Genomic DNA, 27,663 nt, shown 5'->3' on the forward strand with positions numbered 1-27,663 from the left:
GATGGCCTTAGTGGTGATCCTTGGATTCTTTTTCACCTCTCTCACTATCCTCCTGGCCAGCACAGGTGTCACTTTTGGCTTCCGACCACGCACTTTGAAATTTTCCACAGTGCAGGACATCTTGTATTTTTTAATAATACTTTGCACTGTAGCCACTGGAACTTAAAAAAAAAATATAGAAATGGCCTTGTAGCCCTTTCCTGACTTATGAGCAGCCACAACGCGCAGCCGCAGGTCCTCACTGAGCTCCTTTGTCTTACCCATGTCTGTCCACAAACCAACTGCAAAGAGCTGCTGTTTTTCACCTGTTGAGTTGATTAAAACAGCTGATCCTAATTAACCAGGGTAATTAGGATGCTTTAGAACAGCTTGGACTATTTGGAATGATATAGAACTTTGGATTTTCCCACAGACTGTAACAGTTTGTGAAGATTATGAATAATTTTGGACTGGACACTTTTTGCTCAAATGTAAATAAAAGCTGAGAAACGTTTTTTCACAATAATGCTCTTGTACATCGTCTTATTATCTTTTGGGAGACATCTATGTCATTTCCCGTCAAAAAAATGACTTGCTGATTGAATAAAAGTAACTTTAAGTCAAAATTTGCAAGGGGTATGAATAATTATGAAAATCAATTAACCCTTCGCACACTCACATGCAAATGTTCAAACAAATGCATTCACAGATTTACTCATCCAGGCACAACTGTTATCCCTACAGCTAAATTAAAAGCCAGGGTTTTAGTTTACAGAAGAACGCATTCTTATGATTAGTCACCTATACTGCATAGTCACCTATACTGCATAGAAGTACCCAGGTAAACATAGGTGTCCTAACTCTGGCCCTGTAACATGCATAGTGCAGACATGCAAACACATTCATTGCATCAAAACTATCAATGGATTAGGAGCACACATCCTAACTTCCTCTCCTGGGAAAGACAGTGCATCTTACCAATCGCACAAGGGAGCTAACATTATGGGCTTGATTCACAAAGCGGTGCTAACTGTTAGCACGCCTGTGAAAACCCCCTTAGCACGTCTAAACAAGCTTTTCGCGCATAAAACTTTACGCGCGCAAAACTTTATGCGCGTAAAACTTTACGCGCGTACTGCACAGAGCGCAGGGCGCACCGCGCGAAGTGCCCATTAAAGCCTATGGGACTTAGCGCGCGTAAAACTTTGCGCGCGTAAAACTTTACGCGCGCAAAGTTAGCGCGCAATCTGATTGAGAATTCCGGTGCTAACCTACTTAACACCCTGGTTAGCGCGTCTAAAGACTTTAGACGTGCTAAGTAGGTTAGCACCGCTTTGTGAATCAAGCCCTATGTGTCCATGTGAACCATGCGCATACACCAGCATAAGCTGTCTGCATGCTGACAAACATACAGGGGAAGGGGGGAGTGCACCGAATTGGACCCTAGCCACAGGGGTCAATGATAAGAATAAACATACATATATCCAGGCACATCGCCTCTAGTTAGGACATTAAATAAATTATTAGGGAAAGGGAGGTGCTGAAGGGGGTGTGGCTAGAAACAGCAAAAATCAATTAACCCTTCACACACTCACATGCAAATGTTCAAACAAATGCATTCACAGATTTACTCATCCAGGCACAACTGTTATCCCTACAGCTAAATTAAAAGCCAGGGTTTTAGTTCACAGAAGAATGCATTCTTATGCTTAGTCACCTATACTGCGTAGAAGTACCCAGGTAAACATAGGTGTCCTAACTCTGGCCCTGTAACATGCATAGTGCAGACATGCAAACACATTCATTGCATCAAACCTATCAATGGATTAGGAGCACACATCCTAACTTCCTCTCCTGGGAAAGGCAGTGCATCTTACTAATCGCACAAGGGAGCTAACATTATGTGTCCATGTGCACCATGCGCATACACCAGCATAAGCTGTCTGCATGCTGACAAACATACAGGGGAAGGGGGGAGTGCACCGAATTGGACCCTAGCCACAGGGGTCAATGATAAGAATAAACATACATATATCCAGGCACATCGCCTCTAGTTAGGACATTAAATAAATTATTAGGGAAAGGGAGGTGCTGAAGGGGGTGTGGCTAGAAACAGCAAAAATCAATTAACCCTTCGCACACTCACATGCAAATGTTCAAACAAATGCATTCACAGATTTACTCATCCAGGCACAACTGTTATCCCTACAGCTAAATTAAAAGCCAGGGTTTTAGTTCACAGAAGAATGCATTCTTATGCTTAGTCACCTATACTGCGTAGAAGTACCCAGGTAAACATAGGTGTCCTAACTCTGGCCCTGTAACATGCATAGTGCAGACATGCAAACACATTCATTGCATCAAACCTATCAATGGATTAGGAGCACACATCCTAACTTCCTCTCCTGGGAAAGGCAGTGCATCTTACTAATCGCACAAGGGAGCTAACATTATGTGTCCATGTGCACCATGCGCATACACCAGCATAAGCTGTCTGCATGCTGACAAACATACAGGGGAAGGGTGCCTGGATGAGTAAATCTGTGAATGCATTTGTTTGAACATTTGCATGTGAGTGTGCGAAGGGTTAATTGATTTTTGCTGTTTCTAGCCACACCCCCTTCAGCACCTCCCTTTCCCTAATAATTTATTTAATGTCCTAACTAGAGGCGATGTGCCTGGATATATGTATGTTTATTCTTATCATTGACCCCTGTGGCTAGGGTCCAATTCGGTGCACTCCCCCCTTCCCCTGTATGTTTGTCAGCATGCAGACAGCTTATGCTGGTGTATGCGCATGGTGCACATGGACACATAATGTTAGCTCCCTTGTGCGATTGGTAAGATGCACTGCCTTTCCCAGGAGAGGAAGTTAAGATGTGTGCTCCTAATCCATTGATAGGTTTGATGCAATGAATGTGTTTGCATGTCTGCACTATGCATGTTACAGGACCAGAGTTAGGACACCTATGTTTACCTGGGTACTTCTACGCAGTATAGGTGACTAAGCATAAGAATGCATTCTTCTGTGAACTAAAACCCTGGCTTTTAATTTAGCTGTAGGGATAACAGTTGTGCCTGGATGAGTAAATCTGTGAATGCATTTGTTTTAACATTTGCATGTGAGTGTGCGAAGGGTTAATTGATTTTTGCTGTTTCTAGCCACACCCCCTTCAGCACCTCCCTTTCCCTAATAATTTATTTAATGTCCTAACTAGAGGTGATGTGCCTGGATATATGTATGTTTATGAATAATTATGGACAGCACTGTATATATCTCTAATCCCGAAGTGAAGTCTTCAGGGGTGTATGTAAATAATACAAGGATCTACAAGTGGTTAAATTGTGTGCAAGCAGCAATTTGTCCAAGTCTAACTAAAATAAAGAGAAGTTAAAGATAAGAAAAGTTTAGCTCATCAGGGCTAATGCAAGATTATGAAACCAAATATTAAATCAATCCACTAGGCCCACAGTGCAATGGTTCCACTTTCTGTGGACAGCCCTGAGGCGGCTCCAGGGGGTGCTTTGGGGTGCTGAAGCACCCCCTAAAATTGTCCAAGCACCCCCAGCGTGAACTGACTAATAGACGCCGCGTCAGTTCACCAGCAGCAGCAGCCTGCAGCTCATAGCGCAGCTTTGGCAGCGGCAGAGCAGGGCTACGGTAAAATGACATCCGAAGCCCTGCTCTGAATACTTCGAGTCTGCAGTGCAGAGCTTTGGGCACCATTTTCCCGTAGCCCTACTCTCAGCGTGGGAGTTTCAGTTCAGGAAGTCGGGGACATTGCAGTGGATCGTGGGAGCTGCGCACCGGACGGAGGCCGGGACAGAAGGTCTTCTGCAGGTAAATAAATGGTTTTTTTTTTTTATTTATTAGCAGATGTATTTACTGGTCAAGTCTGCCACATGATTGAAGTGTTTTCTGTCTAGTCTGCCACATGATTGAAGTATTTTCTGGTGAAGTCTGCCACATGATTGAAGTGTTTTCTGGTGAAGTCTGCCACATGATTGAAGTGTTTTCTGGTCAAATCTGCCACATGATTGAACGTGTTTTCTGGTCAAATCTGCCACATGATTGCACGTATTTTCTGGTCAAATCTGCCACATGATTGCACGTATTTTCTGGTCATATCTGTCACATGATTGAACGTATTTTCTGGTCAAGTCTGCCACATGATTGAACGTGTTTTCTAGTCAAGTCTGCCACATGATTGCACGTATTTTTTGGTCAAATCTGCCACATGATTGAACGTGTTTTCTGGTCAAATCTGCCACATGATTTTATTGCATAGGATACTGTCATTATTGAAGCTGTATTGAAGCTTCACATTGCAATTTGTACTTGTAGGCCAGATGTGACAAAGAATGTATTTTAACCTCTAAATAAAAGGTTGTATCCACTGATCTGATGTTGGTTCCACTTGTGTACATGTCAGGAAAGCTCTCAGGCTGTCCCAGTGGTGGCTCTAGGATTTTTTTTGGGGGGTGCTATGCAGGTGCTGGACCAACTTCTGGGGTAGCTGATGACCCGCGCGCCACGGCAAAAAATGGGCGTGGCTATAACCTGCGGTGCGCGAAGTGCGCCGTGGCAAATAATGGGCGTGGCTATGACCGGATGAGGGCGGAGCTAACTGTAATTTAAAAGTGCAACTCAAAGACAGTGGGTCCAAGTTTTGGTGACCCTTTCCCCAGAAAATTTACATAATTGTGCAGGTTTTCTCAAGAAAATACTCGTAATGTGAGTCAAATGACAGTATCCTGTGCAATAAAACCCCTGTTGCTGCATCTGCCTGTGTCCCTGCCTCCATGTCAGATGTTTGCTGCGCATATGCCCACAATGCTGCGGTCAGCCCTAATCAATTCAATCAAAAAGGCAATGAGAAAATGGATTACAAGGCTGACTGAAAATACAAAGTTTATTAACATTTATTGAACAGTTATTAGCTAGACAAACATCTCACTAATGCAGGATAACTTAGCCAGGTGACTAAATTATTCCTATCTAATAAAACCACTGCAATGGCCTATAATTTCCAGAAACCTTAATGCAAACCATATGAAGCATAAGTTCTCTGGCCAGAGAGTATAAACTAAATACAACACATATGCGCCTGTGCACTCATGCACCAGCCACATGTGCCAGGCTGAATAACACAGGGAGATCGGTGGAGGGCCCTCATACAGCAGCTTTGGAACACCAATAGTAATGAATTTGGCAATTGTGCATAGGGCCATAACCAAAGTCACTTGCAAAGTTCCCCACAAAGTTCCCTTCTTTGCGATCTCCTTATCTTGGCACCCGTCACAGAATCAGCAGGATGTCACCTCTGCACAACCGCTAAAAAACAAAGCCTTGCTAGGAGTAGGAAGGAGATAGGAACCATGTGGATCCTGGCTAGGTGAGTTATTATCTGCTCCTGCTGCACTCTCTGTCCCCAGAGAGCCCCACCCACCCCTAGAAACAAGCTTAACAGGAAGAGCTGAGATTTGAACCCTGGTCATCACCTGTGTCAAAGGCAGAGCCCTTAACCAGTACGCTATCCAGCCAATTTAGATGATAAACAACTATTCTCTCACTTTGGGGAGAGTTTTAAACTAGGAATAATAAATTGCCCAACAGTATACAGGTTTTGAAAATACACATTGCAATACTTTCTCCAGCAATTATAATTGATCATAAGATTTCCCTGTAATATTAGGAATCCATGCAGAATTGCCTAGCTGTCATTACTGGTAATATCCTAAAATGTTTTGGACACCAATTCATTTTTTAGAGTCATTATCCACATTGGTCATGTTTTTTTTTTCTGATTTTGCTTTGTATTGTCTTATTTCAGAGCTCAATTTGTAAATTAGTACTTGCTCACACAATGATGTCATTCTACAAAGTGTGAGATGTGAAGTTTGGTCATCATACATGCAGCTTCTTACAAGCTTCAGTAGGACGGCATCAAAAGAAATGAAGATGTGTAAAGTCTACAGCAATCCAACCAAATTTCAGAAAAATGTCATATGTAAAGATTCCTTCAGAATAACACCTGTGATGACTGATATACTTACATGTAAAAAAAAAAAAAAAAAAAAAAAAGGATTGCATATAATGAAACTACGGCAACTACCTAATATTCTGAATTAAAGACATCTCTAAAGTTACGTAGACCAATGAATAAATGATTTAGGTTACAGTAATAACTAGTGAACAAATGTGCTGTGCTTCTCTTTGCTGAGCAGCCAATTTTACCCTATGGAGAGGAGAGGAAGTAGAATGAGCAGTACACGCCCCTTGCAGCAGAAACTACAGAGATACTAGACAAGTGTTGTGCAAAGTACAATCCACAATAAGCAACTAAAGGGGGGAAACCCCAGCACTAAGTAAATATGTACAAACACTACATTGCCATATGAACTGATCACAAACAATCCCTTTGATCAACAAAAATCTAGCTTATGTACATAGCTAAACTTTATCCTAACTTTTTCTTCTCTCTGAAGGTGCCCATACATGGTACAATTTAAAAAAAAATGTATTAGAGAATTTAGTTTGATTATTCCCGTGAGATTGAATATAAAGCTTTTTCCTACACATCTGACCGGATTTTTATAGAAAAAACGGGATAATCGTTTTTTTTGTTCTTGATCAAAAAATAAGATTTTTTTTCAACTTCATTTAATTTGATACTATAGTTTTGTTCGAAAAAACAGGAAAATCAAATGTTTTTATTGTACTGTGTATAGGTACCATAAGAGATGGCATAACCACTGAAATGTCTTGTACAGACTTAAGACGCTATACAACTATAATCTTTAAAAAATTATAAGCAGTTATCATATCATAGGTTGCAGTTTGTTTCATTTTTTGCTTTCTCCTTATTAACTGCTTTTGGCTCTGCCTTTCCTGCAGGTTTGCCAACCTAATTCCTAATTTTGTACTGACAAAAGCCCCAAAAAGTCTGGACACCCAACATTTTGGACGGACGGGGCAGGAGTCAGAAGCAAACATTCAGGGGTGGTGTGGGTGGGTTCTAAATTGTGGGTGAGGTCACACATTTTACATTTTTTAGGCTACATTAGTGGATGCAACAGGCCCCTCTCTTAGCAAAAACCCCAATTGAAAAATGAACCACCGGTGCCCCAAAAGACAAATGCCACCACCGTGTGCCCCCAGTAGACAAATGGCACCATCATGTGCCCCCAATAGACAAATGCCTCCACTGTGTGACCCAAATAGACAAATGCCTCCACGATTAGAGATGGCCCAAACGGTTCGCCCCGGCGGGTAGTTCGCGCGGATATACGCTAACCGCGGCAGGTAGCTGACACATAGCGCATTCGACCCGCCTCCTATACCTCGGCATCTGGCTAAACATTGACCCTCTACATCACAGTCAGCAGACACATGACAGCCAATCAGGCTGCACTCACCCACGGACCCCCCCCCCCCTATTAAAATGCTGCATCGTCGGCCATGTTCTCAGTCTGATGCTGCTGTAGTGAGAGCAGGGAGAGAGATTTGGAGATAGGGAAAGCGTTAGTTAGGCTGTTAGCTTGCTCCTCGCTGAATTGTGTTGCTGAAAGCGCCCCACAAAAGCTCTTTTGAGAGCTAATATTCTTGTGATGTGGGATTTTTTTTTGTGTGTGTGTGACACAGACAGGCATAGACACAGCCCTGTCGCAGCTGGGCCTAGTTGCTGTACTGTGCCAGGCCTAGCACACTCTGTATTACAATTGCATATCTTTCCACTATACTTGTGATTTAACTTACTAAAGCATAGGTGTCTTTGTGGGTGACATTCCATAGATAGAGCCCACAGACAGTTGCCAGGACAGCTGGGATTTGTAGTCCCACCACTGGCAGCACACTCTGCTATACCAGTGCATACCTTTCCTCCGCACCTGTGAGACAGCACACTCTATTATACCAGTGCATACCTGCCCACCCAGCTGTTTGCGGTGCATTACACAGTGAGTTTGGTCTGTCTGTGTGAATCAATACACTACTTACACTACCTGATCCATGTATACACACGCAAGATGTTTTCAAGCACTTTATGCCTCCAATTTAGGAATGCAATGTGATTTCTGCCTTTTAGGGATTATAACCCTGCTCTGCATCAAATCAGTAATTTTCCCAGGGACTTTTGCCCTGGATCCCACTCCGCCACGCGGGGGGAGCAGGTGTTAGACCCCTTGAAACATCTTTTCCATCACTTTTGTGGCCAGAAACAGTGTTTGTAGTCTTTAAAGAGAACCCCAGGTGAGGTTTTAACAATGAAATCCCCATACAGAGGCTGGGTCTGCCTAAAGAACCCAGCCTCAGTTGCTATTTAGATTCCCCCTAAGCCCCCCCCTGCGGCAAGCGAGACCCCATAATTTACAGCTGCGCCGTGCGGCTGTGTTTACTTTTGTAACGTCAGTCTCCGCTCTCCCCCGCCTCCTGCAGAGCTCCGGTCCCCGCCCACGTCCCTTCCCTCCAATCAGCGTTGAGGGAAGGGACGTGGGCGGGGCTGGAGCAATGCAGGAGGCGGGGGAGAGCGTAGACTGACGTTAAAATAGTAAACACATCCGCACAGCGTGGCTGTGAATTATGGGGTCTCGATGAGCGTTGGGGGTGTTCAGGGGGAAGCGGAGACTGGCATTACAAAGGTAAACTCAGCCGCTGCTGACACGCTCCGTGTCGGCAAACGCAGCTGTGAATAATGGGGTCTCGCTGAGCGCAGGGGGGGCTTAGGGGGAATCTAAATAGCAACAGAGGCTGGGCTCTATAAGCAGACCCAGCCTCTGTATGGGGATTTCATTGTTAGAACCTCGCCTCGGGTTCTCTTTAAAGTTCTCCTGCCAATTGAAGTCTATTGCGGTTTACTGGTTCACGGACTTTTGCGGAAGTTTGCATCCGTGGTCTGCGAACCCAAAATCTGAGGTTCGTACCATCTCTACCCACGATGTGCCCCCAATAGTCTAATGCCACCACTGTGTGGCCCCAATACACAAATGTAGCCACCATAGGCCCCAAAGAAATGCAGCAACCATTTGCCACAAATTGACAAATGCAAAATGGAAACATGTTATTAATTAAAAAATTGTACTCAACAAGACAGAAAATTCACAATCCCAGCAAATCCCCTCACCCAGTGCTATATAGACACAAGTCAATCATGCACTGATCCATATGACGAATGGTACACAAACATTTATATTTACCTGAGTCTTTCTCCAGCCCCCCGTAAGTTGTGGACTCACTCAGTGTGCATCCATTCCCATTCGTTCCTCTGCTGCTTACCCTGGTAGTCGGGGACTAGCGCATGCGCTGCCCTGGCTATACGTGTGCTTGGTCTCGTTCCAATGGCCAGGAGCATTGATCGCCTTGTAACCGTGCAGGCTCAAAGCCCTCCCATCCATAGAATCGAGACCAAGCACCTGCACGGCCAGGGCCACACATGCACAGTAGTCTCCAACTACCACAGTGGACAGCAGAAGAATGGTCCGAACTGGATGCACACAGAGAGACCACAGCCTACAGGGGGCTGGAGGACCAGGTAAATAGAAATGTAATTATAGTTTAAATGCTTGTGTACTATTTATCTCAGACACAAAAGCATATCAGTTGCACATAAAGCAAAGCTCTGTACTACATTAACCTTCCTGGCGGTAAGCCCGAGCTGAGCTCGGCTATGCTGCTCAGGAAGATATCTCAGCCCCTGGTGGGGCGATTTGGGCCATTTAAAGTGCTGTACGCGCAGCTAGCACTTTGCTAGCCGCGCGTACAGCTTGATCGCCGCCGCTCTGCGGCGATCGCCCGCACGCAGCGGTGGAAGAGGCCCCCGCCAGAGCCCTGCGCTGCCCGGACCAATGAGTTCCAGGCAGCGCTATGGGCTGGATCGGAGACGTCTGACGTCAGGACGTCGGCTGACGTCCATGACGTCATTCCGATCATCGCCATGGCGACAGGAGAAGCCAAACAGGGGAGCGCGTTATATACGCGTTCCCCTGTTTGCTATTGATGCCGGCGACGATCGCACTAGAGGGACACATGCGCCCTCTAGTGGTGTTTCATGTAGCTACCACTCTGGTAGCTTTACATGAAACACAAAAAAAATTAAAAAAAAAGGATTTCTGCCTGTTTTGCAGAAAAATTTAACCGCCAGGAAGGTTAAAGGACAGGAATTGCAAGGGAGTACTTCATAATCATAAACGTACACAGGCTATAAGGCTAAAATACAGGAAATAAGCCTAAACTCTGTCAGGCATCAGTTGTGCAGCTTGCTGATTTTTACTTTGTTTGCTATTGCCTTATCTGGTGCACTTAATTACCTCTGACTGTCCTTCAAAGCTGAAAGGTTTACCTTAATTACAGGTCCTTTGGGGGTCTTATGTTAAGGTAAGCGTATCCGTCAAAACCAGCGTTATCAGCTGAACAACCATTTCTATACACACCCGATTTGATGTCCAAACAACCGGTCTTCAGACATCCAAATAACCGGACGTTTGGAAAAATTCAATGTGTGTAAGCACCATTACACTCACAGCCAGTGCAGCACGGAGCAGGCTGCAGTGAATTGTGCTGTGACTCATCTGTCTCTGTTGTCCTTGTGGGCTGCTTAACTACCCTACCTGCCATGTGAGCTGTGGAGCACGAGCTGCAGCTGGCATGAACTTGTTGTGGGGGCGGGCTTGGCTGCCTTGGTGCTTTCTATTGGTTGCAGGGAGGATCTTGGAGTATGAACAGTGTACTGCTGACTGGAGTGAGAGAATAGAAGGAGAAGGAGGTCAGATGTATATATTATGCGGCCGTCCGGGACCTAACCGTGGCGTGTGTATGTGCACATCAGGGAGTAGTGGTAGCTTTCTATGACAGACGCCTGAACCCATAATGATGGACAATCCGTCCACAGATGGACGTTTGGCAACCCAGCTTTACTGTGATATTTGCATTACCTGACTTTGTTTCATTTAAGATGTCCTTATGGAGAGCTACCCAAGCTCCTCTGTTTCCTCCCAAAACTTCATTCCACGAGGTCATAGACCAAGGGCAATGACCAGTTATACTTTATATTTCCCACACACAGCAGGAACATGGCAAAAGAAGAAGGTGAGCACTGGGTTTAAGTAGCAGCACATAGGCTGTATGTATCATGCACTTCACATAATATGTGTTGAGAGTGAGTGACTTGCAGTCTCATCTACTACAGGCAGCTGCATATTTAAGCTTGGCCAGGGTTGCCTTTGACCTTTGCTGAACTCCTTTTCAGTGGAAATCCTGGCTTGATTTGCATCCACATAAGCTGCCTTTGCACTGCCCAGCAACATGCTTTCTGGCTCAGTGACTCTGCTTTAAGCCACAAGGTTCCTCTCCCCCATTCATCTCTTCCTGCCTGCTTGGCATTTCAGGACTCTGCAGCATTAAAGAGAATCTGTATTGTTAAAATCACACAAAAGTAAACATACCAGTGCGTTAGGGGACATCTCCTATTACCCTCTGTCACAATTTCGCCGCTCCCCGCCGCCTTAAAAGTAGTCAAAAACAGTTTTTAAAAGTTTGTTTGTAAACAAACAAAATGGCCACCAAAACAGGAAGTAGGTTGATGTACAGTATGTCCACACATAGAAAATACATCCATACACAAGCAGGCTGTATACAGCCTTCCTTTTGAATCTCAAGCAGGGCCGGATTTACAGCTCAGGAGCCTATAGGCACAGAAGTTTTGGCGCCCTAAAGGCCACACCCCCAAATTTATGCTGCTTGAAAATGGACCAATCAAGTCCCACCCAGGTTTAAATTGATTGGTTCCTTTTCAAGCTGCATACACTTACATAATCATGCATAAACTCTGAACTATTTGCATCTCATTCATCATCCCTAATTTAGAAGGTAGCAGATAACAAGCAGTGATAAATTGTGGCCTAGGCAACAAACCCTTTTATAAAGTACAGGGTGGTGCACAAAGGACCGTCCCAATTGCCTGTCATAAAGGCAAGTATATAGGCAAATGCTGGCCAGCCTGCCCCCGTGCATCTCTTGCTCAGTCTCTGCTGTGTGTGCCCTCTCCAACTGTATTGAAGCCTGTGTCACCGGCATTTGTGTATAAGAGCGTTACTCATACAGGAGCAATTGCAGGCAACACAGGCTTTACTAAAGCTGGGCAGGGCACATGGCAGGGATAGAGCAAAAGGTGCACAGGGACTGGCCAGAGTCTGCCTGTAAACTCATGCACATGACAGGTAACAGTCTTTTGTGCACACCCTTATAAAGCCCCCTTAATGGAGTCATCAGGTAAAAATATGGGTCCCCCGCTCTACTTACCCGGGGCTTCCTCCAGCCCCTTGCAGAAGACACGTCCCACGCCGCAGCTCCGCGCTCAGTTTTTGGCCTGGGGTCCCTGCGGGTGAAGATGGCGACCTTCTCTAGTGCGTCTGGACTGCTGTCAATCAAGTCCATGTTGTAAATGGTGTACTGTGCCAGCACAGTAGTTCAGTGGCGCATACACCGTAGGTTGACAGTGGCGCATACACAGTAGAGACAACCTCGAGGTCGCCCTTTGCACTGGCGAGGACCTCGGGCTGAAAACTGAGCGCAGAGCTGCAGCGTGTCATCTGCATGGGGCTGGAGGAAACCCCACATAAGTAAAGCGGTGGACCCATATTTTTGCCAGATGACCCCTTTAAAGCCTAGACAAGGACCACCCTTCCCAGGTCATTTTGCCCAAACAGCCTAGGTATTAATACAATCCCCCCAGGCAAACTGCAGCCTGGACAATAGCCATTCCATCTCCCCCCCTCCCCTTCCCCCACGCAATAAAGCATGCTTGTTTAAAGTAAACTTGAGATGTTAAATACTGTGGGATTTATACTTACCGGGGGCTTCCTCCAGCCCCGTGTAGGCCATGGGCTCCATCCCTGTCCTCCGGGGCTGCTCGGTTGTCCCCTGGTCACCTCACCTCTGCACGCGTGTCCTCCCCAGGCAGAGAACACTCCCAGCCGCAGGAGTGTGACAGGGTGCGTACCCAGCAGGGTTGTACATGCGTTGTGAAGCGCAACTGGCCAATTTACCGGAGGTGACAACGGAGCGACTGGTGAGGACAGGGAGGAAGCTCAAAGCGTACATGGGACTAAAGGAAGCCCCACTAAGTATAAAATGCTTCAGTATTAATTCTCTCAATAACACTTAAAAAAAACCACACACACCAAACACAAACACACACACACACATAAGCTCTCAGTACACACACACAGAGCTCATGATACACACAGAGCTCACGGTACACACACAGGGAGACAAAGCTCACAGTATACACACAGCTCACAGTACACACACACAGGGAGCTTACAATGCACACAGTACACACACTCACAGTACACAATACACACAGCTCATATACACACACATTCTCACCAATGTCAGCAGAGACTGGCTGCATCAGTTTTCTGTGTCCCCTCACCTGAGCACAATGCTGCCACTGGACCTGTTCCTCCATTCCTGCACAGATTCCGCTTATTGAAAGGGGGGAGGGGCGGGGCAGAGTTGATCAGCCGGCTACCATAGGGGTGATCCTTTTTCGGCTCACAGGAATATGCTGCTGAGGCAGCTGAGCTAATGCAGTGCACCCTGGCTGGTCACAATGTGCACACACACAGCTCACAATACACACACAACACACAATCCAAACACACAATCACTCCACAACCAGCAGACTGGCTGCATACATTTTTCTCTGTACATCCTAGGGTCCAGCAGCTAGTGTGTCCCCTCTCCACCAGGTACCAGGGCACTGCGTCAGTCAGTCACACAGCCACAGACAGCCTCAAGCCCCCAATAGTATACACACGGGGCGGGGCGAAGTTGTAACTATAAAGTGCAGGGCTATCTCATGAGTCCTACCTACAGGGATGTTTCCTCCGCACCCCCTCCCCGCCTGTCACTTGAAAACACGTGCTGATTGCTGATGGACAGGAGAGGGGTCGGCGGGGCGGAGCTTCTTCCCTACCCGTGCTACTGGGTTCCTCTTCCTCCTCTCTGTCCCCCTTCCATCGCACCGGCAGGATAATTTTCGCCGGTAAGTGATGATCATTCATGCCCCGCCTCGCCCACGTGGCTTATCAAAGTCCCAGCCAGGAGGACTCCAGGGCAGCAGGGACAGACAATCCCGCCGCCCCCCACCGCCCATGCACGCAGCAGCTGCTGTTAGTTGCAGCGCTGCGTGCAGACATGAATACGGCGGCCAGTGGGGGGGGGGGAGCGGCACATAATTGTGTGTGCAAGTGTCACTAGCCGCCCGCCCCTCACTGTAGTTGCGGCCGCACACGTGGCCGTCGGATCATTATGCAAAGAGAGGGAGGCGGGCGGCGCTGGCATTAGTGTTGCTTTTTCAGCATTTGCATCTTAAAGGGACATGATTTACTCCCACCCCTTGTCCAATCAGGCGCCTGTAGGCACGTGCCTAGTGTGCCTTATGGTAAATCCGGCCCTGATCTCAAGAGATCATTTGTGTGTTTCTTTCCCCCTGCAGCTCACTGAAGAGTTACAAGCTGATTGTTTGTTTACTCTTGCAGACAGCTCTGCCCGGTTGTCTGTAATTCTGCAGTATGTGACTCATCAGTATGTGAACAGAGGATTTATCCAGCTTGTAAAAGATAAGAGAGCAGAGATAAGCTGGCTAATGTAAATAACACACACACACAGGGGAGTGTGCATAGAGGGGGCATGCATAGCAGATCACACTGAAGAGTTGGCAGCCTTCCAGACACAGGATGACAAGTCCGACAGGGGAAAGATAAGCTGATTTATTACAGAGATGGTGATAGTAGAAAGTGCTGCAGTAAGCCAGAGCACATTATAATAGGTTTAGGAACCTGTAGGATGGTAGAAAACCCAATGACATTTTTGTTACAGAGTCCCTTTAATGGGAAGAAGCTGCAGGACAGACCTGGACCACATCTTTATTTATTAATAATATTTCAATATGTCAAACTCTGTCCGTAAAACCAATGGGTAGCATTCAAATAAATTATTTAAGTCTCATTTGTGGTATTCAATATGTTTTAATATTTAACCTAATGAAATATAACAAAACATTACCAACTTTTCCTTTCAGGAGTCAAAATTTCAATTTATATCAAAGCAAAAAGACAAAGACAGATACTTAAATATGGAGGAGCGAAAGGATCTGGATCCTGTAAAGCCTTCCCAGTCCTCTCTTGGTGTCCTGGTTCGCCTGCAGTCCGCCATTCGAATGTGCTGCTTCTGAAAGCTTCGGAAACACTCGTGTCCCTGTGGGCTCTGGAAGGCAGGCGGCTCCATACTGCTTGTGCGCACTCGCGCAGGGGCAGTAAGCTCTCGCTTGTCTTTGTTAGCATTCAGGGACATGAGTGCTCCCAAAGCCCTCTGAGTGTCTCCAAAGGCGTATTCAACCATTTGGTTGAATACAAGCAATGAGGGTGATGGTGCTGCAACGAGGCCACAGAGAGAGGACCAAAAGGCTCTACAGAATCCAGAGCCTTCCCTCTCCATAAGTATCTGCCTTTTTTTTCTTACTTCCCATTTACTTTAATACCCATATGTGATTGCATCTATGACTACATTAAGTCACTAGTAAGGCAAAGACACAAATTTTACATAAGTGTCAGATGTTTGCGGTGCATATTATCTGATGTTCTATTACAAGGGAAATAGGTAAAAGTGCTGCCTGTATTTAGCCACTTCAGAACTGTTATTTTATAACGATATTCTGTTTATTTTTTGGAGCAGCACGGAGTTCTTCATTGGTGATTTGCTTTCTGGAAGGAATGTCATCTTATCATAAACTATGCACAAAAGTTCCAGGCATTGTTATGAAATAGATCCTATTCTGTATTCATATTTTATAATACATGTCCCCCAATATAAAGGTGGATCTAGTTACGGTAGAATTTGTGTTCAGCGCAGCACTGTGCCACATGTACAGTACAAGGATTTATATATAGAACTGCCTGCAGCATTTTATGTGATGTTCCGCAAGGCAGCAGTGTAGATTTATTTGTGCCTGGAGCCCACAATCTTATATAAATTTGTGAAACGTATGCATGGTAATAAAATAACAAAATAACTGGTTTTTATTTCAAATCCCACAGAAACTCTAGTAACATATGCTGTATGCTGATCATAAAACAATTTTATTTTTAAACTGCCTCCCTTACTACGGCCTACTTTGCCTTCCATTTCTTTCAAACTAGAAATTAATAATAGATGGGGTCAATATGTGTTAGGGGAGTCAAAGGCGGTGATGCTTTGCTCCCTTCTTTAAACAAACTACATTTCTCATTCTGATAGTGAGTAAGTGGGCACTTGGCTTAATTTGACAGCACGCCTCTTCAGAACTTCCCTTGAGCTTTCTCCTGCCTGCCAAAGTCTCAGTTCCTTGGCATGCACTTAGTAGTTGCTGTGTCTGTCCATATTTCATCTTGGCACATGGTTTTTCTAGAGTCAAGTCAATACCACTGTTATTTTATGAATATCGCAGCAGGGGAAAAATCAGTGATCAATTGGTACATGATTTGACACTAAAAAAAGACTGCAGAGGTTAAAACTGACAGATGGTTATTATGCTGGAAAGAATGAGTAAAATGACGCTGGGGATTTGTGGCGGTCCAGTTGTAGCATTGCTGCAGTGGGTACCAATTTCATTCCCTTGCTCACAGACTACCATCTGGGGAGCAGACTGTGTGTTTGTTGCCATTCAGGAATGCACAGACTCCATAGGAGTAACGAATGCAGTGACTTTATTTCTGCAAAAACGGCAGGATAACAGAAAAAGACAATGAGCATAGATGCATAACAGTGTCGTAGCTAAGAAGTTATGGGCCCCAGTGAAAGTTTTACATTGGGCCCCCCAGCGCTGTATACATTGATACCAAGACCTGCCAAGGACAACCTCAGTTTCAGAGGTGCAAGAAGGGAATGGAGAACAGTTTGTTAATGATTGCTACTATTCAAAGAATCTATAGAATGGATTAGTAGCAGCACAGGACCAATAGAGAGCTAACACTGTGGTTGAGGGAGGGTCCCTCAGGGCCCAGGGCTGGATTTACCATAAGGCACTGTAGGCACGTGCCTACAGGTGCATGATGATGGAGGGGCGGCTCACTCGCCTCCCTATTTCCTTACCTATGCAGAGTTAGGATAAGAGTGTAAATGAGAGGTTACTCGCCTGGGTCTCGTTATTCCACTGACCAGATCTCACTTGAGGGGGCACCTCTAGCTATCTAATACTTGGGCCAACTCTAGCTACTTACTACTGAGGATAACTCTGGCTACCTAATACTAAGGAGCACCTGAAGCTACCTACGATGGGCAAGGAAACGTAAGGGAGAAGTGACAGCTGGCTCACTTGTGGAGTGGTTCGGCGGGTGTTAGTAGATTCATGGAGGGCAAAGTCTAGGGTGCCAGGACCTCTGTGCCTATAGGCTCCTGTGATGTAAATCGTGGTCTGCTCTGGCCCAAGGGCCCTGGTGCGGTCGCAACCTCTGCATCCCCTATTGCTATTGATTTTTGTTGTTATATTAATAATATATAATTGTTATAACAACAGTGACTATACAAATAATTTTGCTATTTAGCGTACTTTTGCACTGTGCACATTGTGTTGTAATACCATTGCTGCTGAAAAGTTACACAGCGTGTTAGATGTGTAGTGCGCCTATACAGTGAAGTGTACAGTCCACTAAAAATACACGTCAATGCTACTGTAAACACGCGCATTATCCGGTTAACGCACAGCATGCTGTGCTACTCCGTTGGATTCCACCACACTGCAACACATTCAATGTGAAAGCCTCATAGGATTATCATTGCATCTCAATGCGATTCCATGATATCGTACATTGCAACGCAATGGACATAGTGTGAAAGGACCCTTAAAGGAGTCCTAAATCATCAATTTAAAAAAAAAAAAAAAAAAGCTTTACCCACCTGGGGCTTTCTCCAGCCCCTAGCAGCGACTGTCCCACGCTGTCACCTCTGTAGTTCTGCGCCTGCGCAGTAAGCCCGTACAACGTGGGCTTGGTTGACAGTGGCGGTTCGCACATGCGCAGTGTGGACGACCTCGGGGTCGGCTTCCGGACCGAGAACGGAGACCGGGACAGCGGCGGTGAGCGGAGGTGACAGCGTGGGACAGTCGGCTGCTAGGGGCTGGAGAAAGCCCCAGGTGAGTAAAGCTTTTTTTTAAATTCACCTGATGACTACTTTAAAGGATACACGAGGTGACGTGATATAGTGAGCAGAGACAATGAAATAGTAAAAAATTAAAAAGTGGATTTAAAAATAAAATAAAACTGTGGAATATCTAAAAAAAAAACAGTAAGTTTTAGGAGAAGGAAGGTAGATACAATTGTTTATCTCATCAGGTTATTTTCAGCTCAGGTGTCCTTTAACCACTTAAGGACCAGGGCTTTCTGCAGTGATCGGTGCTGCGTGGGCTCTCCAGCCCGCAGCACCGATCAGGATTGAGCCTTGGCGATCAGACTTCCCCCCTTTTTTCCCCACTAGGGGGATGTCCTGCTCGGGGGGCCTGATCACCGCCGGCTGTTTGCTCTTCAAAGCCCCCCTCCGCAGCGTTTTCGGCGCTCCCTCCTTCCCCTTACCTCCCTCTCCCTCCATGGTCTGCGCAGGACGGATTACCGTCCTGCGCATTGAAGGATAGGCTTCAGCCTATCATATGCCGGCGATCTACGTCACGGCGCTGCTGCGCAGCAGCGCTGTGTGATGTAAACAGCGGGGACTTCTTCCCCGCCTGTTTACAGTTTGCTGGCGAGCCGCGATCGGCGGCTCTCCGGCTGTTCACGGAGACAGTCTCCGTGAACTGGCATGGAAAGGCCGCTTGATCGAGCGGCCGTTTCCATGCTATACCACTAACGATCCGCCGCCGCCTATCGGCATTAGGTGGTCGTTAAGGGGTTAAAGTTACAAAAAAAAAATAATCTTTCTATCTCAATTTGCACTCAACTATGAATGTCTAAAATTCTCTAAAGATGCAAATAAATAAATAAAAGGTTTTGTTTTGGAACAAAAAAAAAAATGTACTTTTTGTTTTGTGTTTTTTTTCATCTGGAGTGCAGATTGCTTGGCAACATCCCTGAATCGCTTACTTTTCGTATATAAGTAATTCATGTTGGTAGATGCAGTATTTAAAAGATTATAGGTAACTTACAAAAACAGAACCACAAGAGGCATAGAGGACCTGATATAATGTAATATTTTAGATTTAATGTGGCTTTGGTACCGGTAGTTAAAGCACGGATGTCGAACCTCAGTCCTCCAGGGCCATATCCATACTGATATTTTTTTGGAGCCCTCTTTCCTTCCCCCCCTCCTTTACACACACACTCACATTTGGAATAACTCAGCAACAAACTTAAATAATATGGCGGAGAAGTGACTTTTACCCACACTATGACAGTATTCAGGTGTTGTGGCTCTGTCACTTCCATCCATTTGAAGTTATCCAACAGTGCATTCAAACAATATGTTGCAGAAAGCACTTCTGCCCACTAATCCCACTAATGCTGGGCATACACGGCGTCGAGGGGAGGATTATCTATCAAGCCTGATGGCTCAATTGATAATATCCGACGTGTCCGATCACCGCGGGGATCAATTCCGTGCTCGATCCCCACAGGCGGACAATAGCGGCGAATCGAGCGGGTGATAAGAAGCGCCGGCGGGGATGAGCGGGAATCGATCCGCGCGCACGCCCGACAAGCGGGGGTCGATCCGGCAGCTAATCGGCCGCCGGAATGACCCGTGTATGCTCAGCATAACAGCCTACGCTGGTCTAACAGTTGACACCCATAGTAATGTCATGTAACAGCACCATCCAATCCTGATTGTAGGATCTTGAAAGTTTATATAACTGGGAAGAGGTGAGTAGCCAGTTCACATGGGCACTCTAACTTCATAGAGCAGTAAGCAAGGTAAAATATATAAATATAGTAACTGCCCCCATCCTAAACAATAATATTATTATTGCGTAGTCATATAGTGCTGACACCTTTTACAGTGCTTTCACATAGTGTATTTAGTCAAATTACTACCTGTCCCTCAGAGGAGTTCACAATCTAATCCCTACCATGGTCAGTCACTGTCTAAATGCTCCTATTACAGTCTAAGGCTCAACACACACCATACAATATTGGTTGTTCAATCTTACCACTTTCATGTAGTATAAGAGCTTATCCAATCAATCATTTGAAGTATTTTCAATCTGTTGGCCCTTATACTACATAGATTTGGTAAATCTGTACAACCAAGATTGTATGGTGTGTGTTGAGCTTAAGGCAATTTTTTGATGTGGGAGCCAATCTACCTATGTCATAGAAAAAAGAACAGAGGCACCAATAGAGTAAAAACAGTTAAATACTTAACATTTTATAGGACTCCTCCTGATAGACACAGACAAAGGTTGAAGTGGACAGAGGCGTCTGGCTGAAACTTAGATGTACTGTGTTGTATTCGCCCCCCCCCCCCCCCCTCACTGCATGATGAAGCAGGTTCATGTCTGCGAAATGCGTTGCATGGATTCTTGGGGTGTACAAATACATTTTGTGTTGATACAACTTCAACCTTTGTCTGTATCTATCAGGATGTGGTAAGTCCATCACTGCCTCCTGTAAAATTTTAAGTTTTTAACTGATTTTACTCTATTGGCGCCTCTTTTCTTTTCTCTAAGATCTACTAAGTCCACCCCATGGTGGAGGGGTGCTTCACCCTTTGTTCCAGTCCACAGAGAGTGATTTCTTCCTGAGTGGGGACAGGTCTAATCTCTCTACCTGCTTTTACAGTGGTTGCCTGAGAGGTAACCCTGGTTTGTGAGTATAATTTCTATATGCTTACTCTGTCATTTCCACATTGTTCAGTACTTACTACACTATATTAGGCTTTCGGTGTCTTCTCTTCCTTCTTTATTTACAATTTACCTATGTCTTTGTGTGCGGAAACAAGAGTACCAAGAGGAAACCCACAAAACATGGGGTGAGTATACAAACTTCATGAAGATACTGCCCTGGCCTAGACTTAAACTAGGTACCCTAGCACTGCTAGGCAAGAGTGCTATCCACACCACCAGCCTGCTGCATAAGTAGTAATAATATACAGTATAATATAATGCAATAACTGCTTTAACCCTCCTGGCGGTCTATTAAAAACCGCCAGGGGGCAGCGCTGTAGTTTTTTTTATTTTTTAAAATCATGTAGCGAGCCTAGGGCTCGCTACATGATAGCCGCTCCGGCGATAGGCGATCAGGAAATCCCGTTCAAGGAATGGCGGGATGACGTCACCGACGTCATGGATGTCGTGACGTCTAAGGGAGTTCCGATCCACCCCTTAGCGCTGCCTGGCGCTGAGAGGCCAGGCAGCGCAGGGGTCTAGGGGGGGGGGCTCTGCGGCGATGCGGATAGCGGCGAATCGGCGCGGGGCGGCGGCGATCGGGGTGCTGACGCAGCTAGCAAAGTGCTAGCTGCGTTCAGCAAAGAAAAAAAATTACGCAAATCTGCCCAGCAGGGCCTGAGAAAAGCTCCTGCGCGGCTTACCCCGTTCGGGGTTACCGCCAGGAAGGTTAATAGTGTAATAATTGCTACCATCAAGAAATAAATAATTTAAAAGCTGGACATGATATTAGGGCCTAATAGGCTCATTAAATTTAATCATCAGTGTACATTAACCGCTTAGGCACCAAGTTGGCAGACTCTTGTAGTTCGTTGTTGCCGGTTTGCGATGAAAAGCAACAAAGGAGTTTGTAATATTTACTATTCACTGCAGCCAAAACATGGCACTCTAAAACATAGGTGACTTTAGTTACTTTAAATCTATAAGACTTTGTAAACTAATAAATATGTCTGCACCCAATACTAGACATTTACTTACACAATATATTTTAAATCAAATGGCGTTTTTCAGCATGCATGCCTGTGTCCCTCTTAATGGTCAGGGACTGGGTGCGAACTCATAACCTCGTGTCAGGATGCAAGTTTTCCCTTATTCTTCAGCCAATTAGAGGGACACAAGCGTGTATGCTGAAAAAAGCTTCAGCCTCTACCCAGGGTGGGATCTGTCGTTGTAGTCCTTATATCATTATCATACAGCCACTGTTAGCACTCCTTGGCCCATATGCAATTTACTTTTTCTCCTGAGTTTTCTCCTTGGAGATAATTTTTCATCTTCTCTTTAAAATAACATTTCAGCACTGCACAATCGAGAAAGTACCAAAAGTAGGTAAAGTACTGTCAAAATTATTCTGAATATTTTCTTGCTTACTGGTGGTTTAAAGGGCATTTTATTGGCAAGGTGTGAAAATATTACCTAGGAGAAAAACTCTGAAGGAAAAACGAATTTCATATGGAGCCTTGTCTGCTTTATTCTAGTCTACTCCATGGGCAGCGCTACACTGGGGCACGTTGGGGCACTGGTACCCCTTTGGAATCAGTGCCCCTTTAAGACTAGAGCTTGTATTTTACAGACAGGAAGTTTTGAATCAGGCTTTCAGCTTGCATGCCTTCTTCAGATTATATCCCCATTGACTGTCATGACTGACATGTTAGAACAATCAGAAAGCGGTAGAGATATTTTTCTGCAAATATAAGTGTCATCCAGATACCTTAATTACAAGGGATCTTGCAAGGATTGTGAGGTATTTATGGCAAATAGATAAGACCCTTGGTTTACTTAATGCCTACATAGACTCAGGCTAACATGGAGAGTTTTTTTTTACAGACGTTATCCTGTTCGCTGTACACTGCTGAAGACTGGAAACAGTTATATGTTGCTTAGTGGGGGGAGGGGGTTGTCACTCAGGGGAACACAGTGATTCCCACGGGGGTCAGTGTCCCAGCATGCCCCAGTGTAGTGCCGCCTGTGCACATGAAGATATTACCATCACTACCAGCAGTGTGCACAACGAGTTACACTACCGTGTAACCCACGGTATTCGAGTAGCACGCCGATTGTGGTAATGAGTGCTACTAAGTACGTAAGTACTTAAGTCATGCTACTCAAGTACTGTGGGTTGCGATAATGGCATAGCTCTTGGTACACGCTGCCAGTAGTAATGGTAGTATTGCCATGCGCTGTCCATACCACACTTTTGTACTTCAACAATGAGAGACAAGTCCATATCCTTTTCCTCCATGTACATCTCAAAGGTGTTCTTTCAATGCCTTGCCTAACAGTGTCATTTTCACATTTTATGTGAATCTGTTATGTATGAATGGTTTTATGACATATGTGTAATGGCAAAGACATTTTTCTACAAGTTAATCTCCTGTGCTATGTCAGTGACATTAGTTAAAAATAATACTTACCCAGGTATTGCAATGTCAATGTAATAGCCAAGTCTTTGACTATATCCTTGAAAGACCTTTCATGAATATAGACTCTATACAGTGTATTTTAATATGAACTAAAGTAATTGGGTTTAATACAATACAAAGGACAGATTTCCAGTTTTGTTGTGTAGAGATTTCATATGATCAAGTGACTTGTTTCAATACCGCTTTATATTCTATTCCAATATATTTTGAATCACCTACACTATATGGATGGACAGTCTACTTTATTATTCCGTAGTACTTGTTATCAGCTTGCTTTAGACTGACTCCTGCCTTTCCAAGGAACAGGTACAAAAGCATAAAATAACTGCAGGTTTCCTAAAGACGTTTCTCTACAAGAAATTATTATGAAGTTTGAAATGTGTCAAAAACTTTTATTTGCCGTATTCCCAGGTCTGTGCTGTGGAAGTGGCAGAGCTTGATAAGGGACATCTGTTCTATTATGTGTGCACAGATTTATGTGTATGTCAGCACTATAACTGGAACATCAATGCAGAAAACATAGTTGTATTTAGTATACTTCTTCCTGGCCCTCCTTTGAGGCTGGCACTTAAAATCAATAATGGTCCAATAGTTCCAATTCATCGCTCTGGCACATCGTGGAATTGTAGAAATACTGAATGTGAAAAGTTACAGCAAAAGACCAAGTTAGAAACACATTATTTCTGGGCTGCTTGTATTTAAAATGACAATGCCAAGTCTGGAATCAAAAGACGGGTACAAGAAAACATATGAAATAGCTTTTTTTTTTTTTGGGAAGTTTCTATCTAAGGGAACAAAAGATCACAAACGCATTGCTAGTTATTACATTTACTGAGCCCTTTTCACCTTGGAAGAACCTTCGTTTTGGGATTTTATAGGTCTGGATGACAGCCATCAGAATTTGTTAAGATGCTGCTTTTGTCGTCCAGGAGCAGTACGGAACCAAGAATTCTATTAGCAAACACTTTTGTACCTACTGATCGCACACTATCGCTCGACTCCATTAACTGCACATTTATTCTAATCTAAGATTATTTTAGCTTTCTAAATAAAAGTATGTAGGGCACAGAATACACATTAATAATTGTACAAAGACCTAAGGAACATAAAGTATGACAGTCAAAAAAGAATGTACCGTGTATAAGTGCATACATGTAAAAAAAAGACCTCCGGTAAAGAGGGCACCAGAGATTGCTGCTAGTACAATATTGGTAAAGTTTACCAATATTTTACTACAACCTAACCTTATCCTAACACTAGCCCTCCCTTTCGATGCCCAACACTAACTGATCCCCTGGTGGTGGCTAACCCTAAAATCCCCCTGGTGGTGCCTAATACTAAGGACACCCCTAGCACTTCCTAATCCTAAAACTCTCCTGATAATGCCTTACACTAAGCCCCCCAGTGCAGTCTAACCCTAAAACTCACCTGGTGGGGCCTAACCTTAAAGTGAACCCGAAGTGAAAATAAACTAATGGGGTAAACAATTATATTTATCCTCCTATTCCTAAAAATGACTTCTCTTCTTAAACAATTAAAACGTAGGTTGAATGTTTTACTGTCTCTAATCAGTGACAGTCTATCAAGTGTCCCAGGCTTAAAATACATGAATTACTGACCTTTTCATCTCTCTCCCCTGAGCTCAGAAGTTGTATTCTGCAAGAAAAAGTTTTTATGACTGTAACTTGCTTTTCAGGCAGCAAATAAAACAAGTCAAACGGCCTGGTGATTATTATGTTTTGTACTGTACATACACATGTTTATCTCATCATGTCACATGTCGCCTTGGGTACACTTTAACACCCCCCCCCCCCCCCATCCCTTTTCACCAATATTTTTGTTCTTTTTTGCTAATAGGGGCTATAAATAAAGAGCTTCATACCCGTTATTTGTAGCCACAATTTGATGGTTTGATGGGTGATTTCACTTCAATGCGATGAAAGTACCCTATCCCCTTAGCAGAGAACACCCACAGAGCATCATTTTGTCCCTCTCTCCATGTTTTACGGTAGGGATGGTGTTGTTGGTGTCATAGGCAGCATTTCTCCTTCAAACAAGGTGGGTTGAGTTGATGCCAAAAAGCTCTATTTTGGTCTCATGTTACCACAACACTTTTACCCAGTTATCCTCTGGATCATTTAGATGTGCATTGGCAAACTACAGACAGGGCTGTACATGTGCTGTCTTGAGTAGGGGCCTATTTCAAGCGCTGCAAGATTTGGACCTTCACAGCAAAGTGTGTTACCAATTGTTTTATTGATGACTATGGTCACAGCTGCCCTTAGATCATTGACAAGTTCTGTTTGTGTAGTTCTGGGCTCCTTCATCACTGCTCTCATAATCATTGTGGCTCTACAAGGTGAGTTTGACAGTTATTTCGTATTTTTCTATTTGCAAATAATCATGCCAACTGTTGTCACCTTCTCACCAAGCTGCTTAGCAATATTTTTGTAGCTCAGTGTAGTCTTCTGCAGGTCTACAATCTTGTCGCTGACATCCTTAGACAACTCTTTGGCCTAGGACATATTTAAATCTGATTGAAAGATTGCTTCTATGCGTAGTTCAAATTGGGGAGACACTGAGAGCAACTTATGGTGTAGTATGTTAGTAATTAGCAGGAGCTAGAACTGCAGAATCATACTTACAAGATAAGGTTGCCTGAGAGACAACCAAATACAATGTAGATGTGGACCATAAACCCATCCCACACTTTGGTTTTGGGTGTCATTGCTTTGCAAGAGCGAAGGCAAAAATACCCCCCAATTCACACTCCCTCACAAAGGGTGCTCCCAATCTCCTAATTGTAATTACCTCAGCATTGCATTTGAGGTGTAGAGAGAAAGTCACCTCATCTCTCTTTTCTATTAGCATTCATTCTGTTTTACCTTCATTGACTAAGCAGCTGAGCACTGAACTGTGGCATCACTCCTTTCACAAATCTGTATGCAGAGCATTAAAACGTAATGTTTTAAAAAGTAGTACAATGGTAATCATATACTACAGGACATCACAATCACTAAGTTATAATTGTGTATTTGAAAAGAGGTTTTTTTTTAATTTTATTTAGAAAGCCTCCAGAGTGAAACAGTGTCTGGATCATCACGTCCGTAGAATATAACCGGCTCTGTCAAATGATAAAAATGGAAAATGACTGCATTAAGCAAACTGCTTATTTGCTACATTAAGTATTATAGCAAATCCTATTGTGGAGACGCTTGTGATGGAAAAGTGCAGGATGAGTTTATTTATGACATATTAGATGTTTAATCTGCTGGCGAGAAGGTCTTTAAGGATTATTTTAAAATGAAAAAGTAATGTCGGGTAATGAATCAGAGTGCAGAACAGAGAGGCAGCAGCGGGGCTCCAGTCTAGATAATGTTCTCCCAATTTAATTAAAAGTCTTTAAGATACCGTAGGAAACAAAATCTATCTCAGCTATCAACGTGATAAAAGTACTGCAAATTCACTTCAACTAACGCATCCGACTCATGAATCTCCATGCAATAAAACCTTAGGGAACAGCGACTCTTGCCTTAATTTGGTCCTTAAATTTTGCTCGCTAATATTACCGTTTCTTAGCTCTCTAGTAGCCAAATAACAGGAGGCACCAGCGTCCCTTGTAAAACACAGCGGTGTAATATGCAAAATTCTTTATTAGGTCTAAATCACTGTTAATACATGCTGAATATGCTCATTTTTTGGCTGGAAGTAACTTCACGGCTGCTATACTTTGATGACCAATGATATCAATTTTAAAGCAAACCTTTACTTAAGGTTTACTTTGAATAAATGTGACATTATCTGCATCTAGAAGTAACCACATGCCCGACACAGTATATTTTCAGTGTTACTTCTTTCTTATAGTGGATTTCTGCAGGTTATTTTGCCAGCAAGGGAGCTGCCATCTTGCTAGTGATGTCTGCATTATCTTCATAGTACAGAAATCATTTATAGCATTTTCATCCTGAGCTGCTATGTGTTACTGTAGCATTTCTACAGAAGGGGTGAATATTAGACAAGCGTTTTACCAGTTTTTTTATGCAAAGCCTGGGCTGCTACTCACCTACCCTTCCCTAGGACTTACAGTAGGGGAAATGACTGCCATTAATCCTCTCTACATCAGACCCCATGGTTGGAGGATATGGTCCTGGTACTTATTCATTCTACCTCCACAAGCCCTTGTGTAGATTGGAATGTCCTTGAAAACGAAGCTCCCAAAATGTATACAGGAGGAACTGAGTGGCAAAATCACCAGGTTCAAGGCTGGCACTACTATAGAGGCAATAGCAGCAATTGTTCCAGGGCCCCAGAGTCTGTAGGGGCCCCCAAGATGTTTCCCCCTCCCAACTTAACTGTTG

The 27,663-nt window shown here is 44.3% G+C and overlaps 1 protein-coding gene across 14 annotated transcripts in view; it reads right to left on the bottom strand.

Moving 5' to 3' along the window:
- The window catches only part of LOC137536207 (leukocyte tyrosine kinase receptor-like), a 522,796-nt gene that overhangs the window by 210,693 nt on the left and 284,440 nt on the right, over positions 1 to 27,663 (bottom strand). For 2 of the 14 annotated variants that reach the window (XM_068258317.1, XM_068258318.1), the window contains 2 exons: positions 24,925 to 24,961; positions 23,733 to 23,939 (listed from right to left, as the gene is read on the bottom strand). The exons of 11 other annotated variants lie outside the window; for them this stretch is intronic. The gene's annotated coding sequence lies outside the window, so the exon portion shown is untranslated. Of the gene's footprint in view, positions 1 to 23,732; positions 23,940 to 24,924; positions 24,962 to 27,663 lie in introns of those variants that run through there. One more of the 14 variants, XM_068258320.1, reaches the window with a different exon arrangement.

The sequence above is a fragment of the Hyperolius riggenbachi genome, chromosome 10 (genome assembly GCF_040937935.1).
Source record: "Hyperolius riggenbachi isolate aHypRig1 chromosome 10, aHypRig1.pri, whole genome shotgun sequence".
NCBI lineage: Eukaryota > Metazoa > Chordata > Amphibia > Anura > Hyperoliidae > Hyperolius > Hyperolius riggenbachi.